Below are 8,495 nucleotides of genomic sequence, written 5' to 3'. Positions count from 1 at the left end.
CATCTCGAACTCGTTCGAGATCTCCTTGCTTAGGAGGCAGCTTCCAAACCAAAGGTCTTGCCAACCAGGGAACTCAAATGACCCTCGTCTTGCTGGACCTGGCAATCGGCGAAGAGAGTACGGGAGCGTCATGCAGATAATGATGTGGATGAGATGCTGCTTTTGTCCTGGGAGGACGCTACTGCGCTATCTGAAGAGAACTCGACACCTCGGGCCTGAGTGTCGACGCCTCTCCGTTAGCAACTGGGGTCAAAAAAAACAAGAAAGAGTATGCAAGAACACTCTTTCGTCCTGGCTGCGTGAGGTCTTCAGGAGGGCGTATGAGGCTGATGGTAGTGACGACATCCGTAGGTCCCGTCCGAGAACTCAACGAAGTCAGAAGTATTGGCCCCTCGTTGGCGTTTCGTAAGAACTTCTCCGTGGCGCAGGTATGGAAGGCAGGGGTCTGGTACAACCAGACCACCGGCAACTTCCTTATACCTCTTGGATATTGCCCATAGGTCCTTGGATCGGTTTCCTTAGGACCCGTGGTGGCTGCTCAACACGTCGTCTAGCTAACCCAGACCCTAGCAGGCTGAACAGCATCGAGTCCTGGTGTGACTGTATGAATAGATAGTGATGAGAAAGTGACTGGCTTCTCTTTCTATCTTTTTCTTCCCCTCTACCTGGGGGTAGAGGGATACGGTCATCACCCTGCTGGATAAGGACGAGATGCTGGTGAGCTATATGACAGAGCCCCATCCTATCCCTTTCACGAGGGATGGGAGCAGAATATCCACCACTTCCTTCTACAAGGGGGGGAAGTGGATGCCTACAAGAGTCAAAACCATGACTTTAACTTTGCTCCTGTACAGGAACAAGTTCTTACATTGCTGGTACGAAGAGATACGCTTGCCTCTCTCTTAGTACTCGGTCCAGGAGGTCTGACCATTGATCCTGCGGTGCACACCCCGATCAATCGGACAGAGGCTTGGATCCCTCCCTCGCTCTTACGACCAGGGAGGCTTCCAAGGTTGGGCGAACACCAGTCTGTTCACAAAAGACTCAGATTCCACCCACCAAGAAGTGAGTCTTCCTATTGTAAAAGGACCGAAGGTTTGTATGCCGTGTCGGAACAAATGCAATTTGTCTAAAATTGCATTTTTCCTAACTATACAAACCTGAGGTCCTTTTACACATAGCCCCACCGTCATGCCACCCCTCACTCTGCAGTTTTTTGCTTGGGCCAAAAGCAAAAGTGATTTGTTTACCTCCCAGTCGCGCGCTGGCGCGCGCCTGTCGGACAAGCAGTTAACTACCGAACCCCTTGTTCGAAGCTTACGACCTATCCAGCTGCCGCTAGTACCTTCCTATTGTAAAAGGACCTCAGGTTTGTATAGTTAGGAAAAATGCAATTTTAGACAAATTGTCATATCTAGCTCTGGAACACCAACAGGTGAATGATACTGGACTTTATAGGTACTGTGTATGAAAAATACAAAATCATTGCTTACTGTATGTTTATAAATAATAACCCATTACTTAATGTAAGCCAAATTATTCTATGTCTTATAGACTAGTCAGTAGTTTGTAACGATGAAATGTATTTTAGCCATACTTTGAAAAATAGAATTGTTCCGACACGGCATACAAACCTTCGGTCCTTTTACAATAGGAAGGTACTAGCGGCAGCTGGATAGGTCGTAAGCTTTCGAACAAGGGGTTCGGTAGTTAACTGCTTGTCCGACAGGCGCGCGCGCGCGACTGGGAGGTAAACAAATCACTTTTGCTTTCGGCCTCTCAGCGAGTGGACGTGTGTGTTCGACGCTCTCTGCCCGCTTCTCGTCGTTTGCTTTCCTGAGTATATGGTTGTGTTTGTGTATGATAGAATCATTGTAAGTACAATCATTTCTCTCTTCTAATTAATTGTGATCTATTGTCAATGATGGAATCTCCTCGCCTCGCTACCCCACGGAGACTATGCCCGGGTACCGAAGGGCGTAAATGCGGAAAGTTCCGCTCATTCCCGGAGATTGACCCTCATATTTTGTGCACTCGGTGTCGGGGGCGCGAATGCACCCGAGCCGAGCCATGTGAAGTTTGTAATAATTGGTCGGAGGCGCAGTGGACTTTGTATGAGGGCAGGAAGAAGCGAAGGCCTGCAAAGGAGTCGTCGGAAAGCTCTCCCGCGACTCCTTTGGTTACGGACACTTCGTCTTCTTTCCTGCACCCGCTCTAGCTTCCACGTTTGGCGCCTTCCCCTTCGGGGGGGGGGGTTTCTAGGTCCTTCTCCTCACCTGACTTGTCGAGTGTGGAGGAGGGCGCTAGATACCCTGACGTCGAGTTGTACTCTGGGTCCTCTATCCGTTCGTCTTCGCGCGAGCGGGTAGAGGATCCTCCTAATCACCCGACTTTTGCTTCCTCAGGTGCGGTTGCCGCGAAGGACGACCTCGACAGGTGTGGGCATCGTTGGGGCTGCAGGGCGTGCCGAGTGTCCAGGGGCTGCTCTACCATCTCGCTGGCTCCGTGGCGGTCACACCCATGCCGACGGTTACGACCACCACCACGACCCTTACAACACCTGGCTACGCTTCACCTCCTCACCTGGTGTACACCCCGCACGCGGTCTCTGTAACACCTACTACATCGGTGCAGGGGCCAGTCGCCGTACCTCGGGGGAGTGTGATGCCGCCACCTGGGTTTGCCGTGCTGCCGCGACCGACTTCGTGTGCCCGAAGAGCTCGCCCCTGGACCTCCCACCAGTACCAAGGATGCTGCCGCTGGTCCGTCCATCTGGACCGCCTGCACAGCCTGCCGTACCTGCCCAGCCGCCGTTCACGGACGTGACGTTGACCACTGCTGCCGTTCCTGTACCTGCTCCTGCCGTCTCTACTGCCGTTCCTGTGATGCCTGCACCTGCTGACGTTGTTCCTGTTCCTGGCATCGCTGCTCCCGATGCTGATCTGTTCGGACAGGTGCGTCCGGGCCCTGTTGCTTCGGCAACAGCAGCCCCGGCTCCGCTCTGGATGACAGATCTGACGTCGGTCCTGAGGAGGTTGACGAGGAAGAAGAAGAAGAGGAGGAAGGTGTCGTCGTCGTCTTCATCGTCTTCTTCGTCGTCGTCGTCGTCTGCCGCCCTTCCCCTTCTTCTTCTAAGGCTAAGGGCTCCCCGCCGAAGAAGAAGCAAGTCGCCTCCCCCCCCCCTAAGAAGTCTCCTTCGGGAACTTCTAAGGGCCCGTCTCGCTCTGGTGAGACGGGGGGTTCTTCCGCTGGTCACCCTGCTTCTTCGGGGGCAGGACCCGTCTCTTCTTTTCCGCAAGGAAGAAGACTACGGGGACCAGAGGAGTGCCGGCTAACACCGGCACTTCCTCACCTGCTGTTAGTGGTTCGGCCACGGCAGCAGGGTCCGTCTCGGCCTCGTCGTTCGCGAGAGGTACCGAGTGTACGGTCGCCTAACAGCGGCCGTGCAGCCAAGAACCAGACCTCTGAGTCCGCTCAGCGTCAGGTTCACGGCACGGAGCGGAAGACTGGTGACAGCCGCTCACGCGACTCTCACCAGACCAGCTCTCGCTCTCGCGGCGAGCAGCTGGCTACACCGGGCGGACGTGACGGTCCATGACCGGGCCACGGGCTGAGGCTGGGAAGAGGTCCCCCCGTTCGCCGGCACCAGCCAGCTGGCTGGTACCAGCGAACTGACGCACCGTGAGGATACGCACCGGTCTCACCGTGACAGGGTGGAGCTCGCCGGTCGCCTGACCGTCACTCTCACAGAGAGCGAGCGGGTACGGCGACCAGCACCAGCTCCTCTGACACACGAGACCGGGGCCGCTGTTCTCGGTCCAGCCGTTCTCCACAGCGAGACGGCTCGACTAGGTCTGCAGCTCGATCGCCACCGCGGGTTGGCGATCGCCTGCAGTCTTCCAAGCCCACTGGTTCTGCCAGCGAGCAAGGAGGGAGCGTCAGGTCTGCCTCTCCCATACCTTCAACCTCCTCGGGTTACACCGGGAGGGCGAGGTATTGAGGAGTGATCGTGAGGGGTTGGTCGCCCCTCAGGATCCCACCACGTCGTCGTACGTACCAGGCAACGGTTCTCGGACCAGCCAGGTCATACGCACAAGTGGTTGGAGGAGACCGAGAGGGTCTGTTGCTGTTCCTCCCCTTGAGGGAGGAGGTGGTCGGGAGATGCTCCTGTTGAGGGACTGGATGGTCCGACTCCGCAGGACGCAGTCACTCCTGAGATCCAGAGGAACTTTGCCGAGGTTATTGCGCTGATTCGTCAGCACAACGACCTCGCGGAAGGATCGCCGCTCCCACCTTCCGAGCCCACGTCCCGGCTCGAGTCATTCTGGGGCCCGAAGAGGGAACCCAGACCGACGGTGGGTTTGCCGCGTTCTGAGCTTGCGGACTCAGTTCTGCTGGACCAGGTTGAATCGCTTGTCTCCGGACAAGACGGTTTTGCTCAAGTCTGGCAGGTCGAGCAAGCTGCTTCCACCTCCTCTGCTGCGACAGCGGCGTTTTTACGTGCCATCTGAAGACCCGATGCCGCCCAAACAGGTGAACCCGGAGTTAGCCAGGCTGACTCCGGGTGTGTCTCTGCAGCAGCTCCTGTCCGAGAACCTATGGTTCTCGAGCAAGAGGCACTCGGCCTGGAATCTACCGCCATGGCAGCTTTCCAGGCCGTCTCCTGGCTAGATCTGTGGTCCCTCACAGTATCTAAGGTCGCAGCCAACTCCGGGGGGTGGGGAATTTCTCCCGAAGATGACTCGGCCTTTAGGAGACGTTTGCCAGTCTGGAGGAAGAGCCATCTCCTTCCTTGCCCACCAGACGGTGAACCTGTGGGCCAACCTGGTTCTCCGACGAAGGGACGCTGTCCTTACTCGGGTTTCCAGGGCGGCCGGGGGTCGTGAAGCGGCGTTGGGACTTCGCAACGGACCTTTACGGAGTTCCACGTCTCTCTTCCCAGGAGAGATGGTGGACGCTGCGGTGGACAGACGGCGCACTGACGACAGTGACCGTCTGGTTCACCAGGCAGTCTCGAAGGCTTCTGGGCAGCCTCGGACTGCGGCCAAGTCTAAGAGCTCGGCTAGCGCTTGTCCTCGGTGGCTAAGACGGTAGCTGGCGTCGAAGCCCCGGGGAAAGACTCTGTCTTCTTCGACTTCTACCAAGGGGAGCCGTAACCAGCCCTCCTCCCAGCCCTCCTCCTCCCGTGGAGGCTCTGGGAAGAAGTCGAAGAAAGGGGGGGGGAAAGGGAAACGCTAGGGACGGCGTTCCCCCTCACCTGCTGCCGGAAGTGGGGGGGTGCCTGGCCAGCCATTGGGCAACTTGGCAGCGCTACGGCGCCGAGACCTGGATTGTAGATGTCCTTCGGGAGGGATATCTATTACCCTTCGAATCTCGGCCACCCCTCACCTCCAACCCGGTCCAACAGCAGTCGTACGTTCCAGGGTCATCGAAGGACGTAGCATTGAGACAGGAGATGAAGACCATGCTGAGCAAGAGAGCTGTGAATCGTCACGGATCAGTCACCGGGCTTTTACAGTCGACTCTTCCGGTGGAAAAGTCTACGGGAGGCTGGCGCCCGGTGATAGATCTCTCTCCCCTGAACCGGTTTGTTCGCCAGACCCGGTTCACGATGGAGACGGCACGCTCAGTGCTCGACTCCATCAGGGAGAACGATTTCATGCTTTCAGTGGACTTGAAGGATGCGTATTTCCAAATACCCATTCATCAGTCCTCCAGAAAAGTACCTCCGCTTCATCCTCGACGGGACGGTGTACCAGTTCAGGGCACTTTGCTTCGGTCTCCAACCGCCCCACAGGTGTTCACGCGAGTGTTCACTCTGTGTGCTTGCTTGGGCCCATTCGCACGGGATACGTCTGATGAGGTATCTCGACGATTGGTTAGTCCTGGCGAGCTCCCGCTCGCAGTTGCTACAGGACAGGGATCGACACTGCTCGAGTTCTGTCGCGATCTGGGGATCGTTGTGAACTTCGAAAAGTCCGATCTCGAGCCCAAGCAGAGGATGAAGTACCTGGGTATGCTGATCGACACGGTAGCAGGGCGAGTCTTCCCCGCAGACTCGCGGATCAGCAGATTCAGGGAGGCAGCCAACCAGTTCCTGTCTCGGCAGGAACAGGTAGCTCAGCGATGGCAAGTCGTGATCGGACACCTGTCGTCACTCGAGAAGTTAGTCCCTCACGGGCGTTCTTCACCTGCGGTCTCTTCAGTGGAGACTAAAGGAGAGTTGGTCACAGGCGACGGATCCCCCAAGCTTTCCAGTGTCACTGACACCGGAGGTGAGGCAGGACCTAGCCTGGTGGCTGGACGACAGGAACCTCTTAAGAGGAGTGCCTCTGCGCACTCCCCCCCCGACATGCAGCTGTTCTCAGACGCATCGACCGAGGGATGGGGCGCACACCTGGAGGAGTTGCTGACTTCAGGAGTGTGGGACGAGAACGACAAGCACCTTCACATCAATGTACTGAACTCAAGGCAGCGTTCCTCGCTCTCCAAGAGTTCCAGGACCGCTTGATGGGACACTCAGTGGTGTTGATGTGCGACAACACCACGGTGGTGGCTACGTCAACAAACAGGGGGCCTAGTGTCTCTCCCGTTGTACCAGTTGACTCGGCAGGTGCACGAGTGGGCCGAGGCACACTCAATAGAGCTGTCGGCACGCTACATTCCAGGGAAGAGGAATGTAGTAGCAGACACGCTCAGCCGTCGGGATCAGGTGATAGGGACCGAATGGTCTTACACCAGGACGTGGCGGAAAGGCTCTTCGACCTGTGGGGGCGACCAGTCGTGGATCTGTTCGCCACCCGGCACAACAGGAAGCTCCAGTGTTCTTCTCGGCCGTGCCGGACCCATGGGCAGCTGCAGAGGACGCTCTTCAACACCCGTGGGACAACCTCTTCGTCTATGCCTTTCCCCCCCCCGTTCAGCCTGATTCGCAAGGTGATCAGTCGAGCACTGGTCACCCCGAATCTCAGGATGATCCTGGTGGCTCCCAAATGGCCACAGGCCATTTGGTATCCGGACCTGCTGGCTCTTCTCGCAGGAGAACCGAGAGAGATTCCCCCTTGGCACAAACCTTCTCGCCCAGCCACACGTCGAGCGGTACCACCGAGCAGTCCAGGTCCCTACGTCTTCACGGCTGGCTGTTATCCACCATCTCTTTGCGAACGAGAGGCTTTTCTCGTAGCGCAGCAACAGAGATGGCTGGAAACGTCCGTCAGTCCTCTGCAGCTGTGTACCAGGGGAAGTGGGCCGTCTTCTGTGGTTGGTGTCGTAGACGGGGTCTATCTCCTCTCAGAGCCACTCTTCAGCAGGTAGCGGATTTCTTCGTTTTTTCTTCGCCGAAAGAAGCTCCTCTCAGTCCCCACAGTCAAAGGATACAGAGCCGCCTTGGCGCTCGTCCTGAAACTGAGGGATTGGACATCTCGAACTCGTTCGAGATCTCCTTGCTCATGAGGAGCTTCGAAAGGTCTTGCCCACCCAGGGAACTCAGGCCCCCTGCGTGGGATGTGACTCTCGTCCTTAGGAGTTTGACTCGAAGACCCTTCGAGCCACTCCGAGAGTCGTCAGACAGGGATCTGACCCTCAAGACCCTCTTCTTGCTGGCCCTGGCATCGGCGAAGAGAGTAGGGGAACTTCATGGTCTTTCCTATGATGTACGACATTCCAGGGGATGGGGATCTGTGACGCTCGATTTCGTCCCGAACTCGTTGCGAAGACTCAGAAACCGTCGATCCCTGACGACAGGTTCGAGTCATTCACGATTCCCTCCCTAATGGACTTCACCGATAATGATGCGGATGAGATGCTGCTTTGTCCTGTGAGGGCGCTACGGCGCTATCTGAAGAAAACTCGACACCTCAGGCCTGAGTGTCGACGCCTCTTCGTTAGCACCGGGGTAACCAAGAAAGAAGTATCCAAGAACACTCTTTCATTCTGGCTGCGTGAGGTCATCAGGAGGGCGTATGAGGCTGATGTAGTGACGACATCCGTACGTCCGTCCGAGAGCTCACGAAGTCAGAAGTATTGGCCCCTCGTTGGCGTTTCGTAAGAACTTCTCCGTGGCGCAGGTCCTGAAGGCAGGGGTCTGGTCTAACCAGACTACCTTTACGTCCTTCTACCTTCGGGATATTGCCCACAGGTCCTTGGATACTTTTTCCTTGGGACCCGTGGTGGCTGCCTCAACAAGTTGTGTAGCAAACCCAGACCCTCGCAGGCTGAAACAGCATCGAGTCCTGGTGTGACTGTGTGGATGGATGTGTGAATGAGTGAGTGACTGGCTCCCTCTTCCCGTCTCCTCCTTCCTCTACCTGTGGGCAGAGGGCCACGGTCGTCACTACGCTGGATGAGGACGAGATGCAGGTGAGCTATATGACAGAGCCCCATCCTATCCCTTTCACTAGGGATAGGAGCAGAATATCCACCACTTCCTCCTACAAGGGGGGGGAAGTGGATGCCTACAAGAGTCAAACCCATGACTTTATATTTGCTCCTGTACA

The 8,495-nt window shown here is 56.6% G+C and overlaps 1 pseudogene; it reads left to right on the top strand.

Annotated features, from left to right (window-relative positions):
• Positions 1–8,285: 8,285 nt before the first annotated feature.
• The window catches only part of LOC135209564 (acidic mammalian chitinase-like), a 28,837-nt pseudogene continuing 28,627 nt past the window's right edge, over positions 8,286–8,495 (top strand).

Source organism: Macrobrachium nipponense, chromosome 38, assembly GCF_015104395.2.
Source record: "Macrobrachium nipponense isolate FS-2020 chromosome 38, ASM1510439v2, whole genome shotgun sequence".
NCBI classification, from domain to species: Eukaryota; Metazoa; Arthropoda; class Malacostraca; order Decapoda; family Palaemonidae; genus Macrobrachium; species Macrobrachium nipponense.
This window is presented reverse-complemented; position numbering and strand designations above follow the sequence as displayed.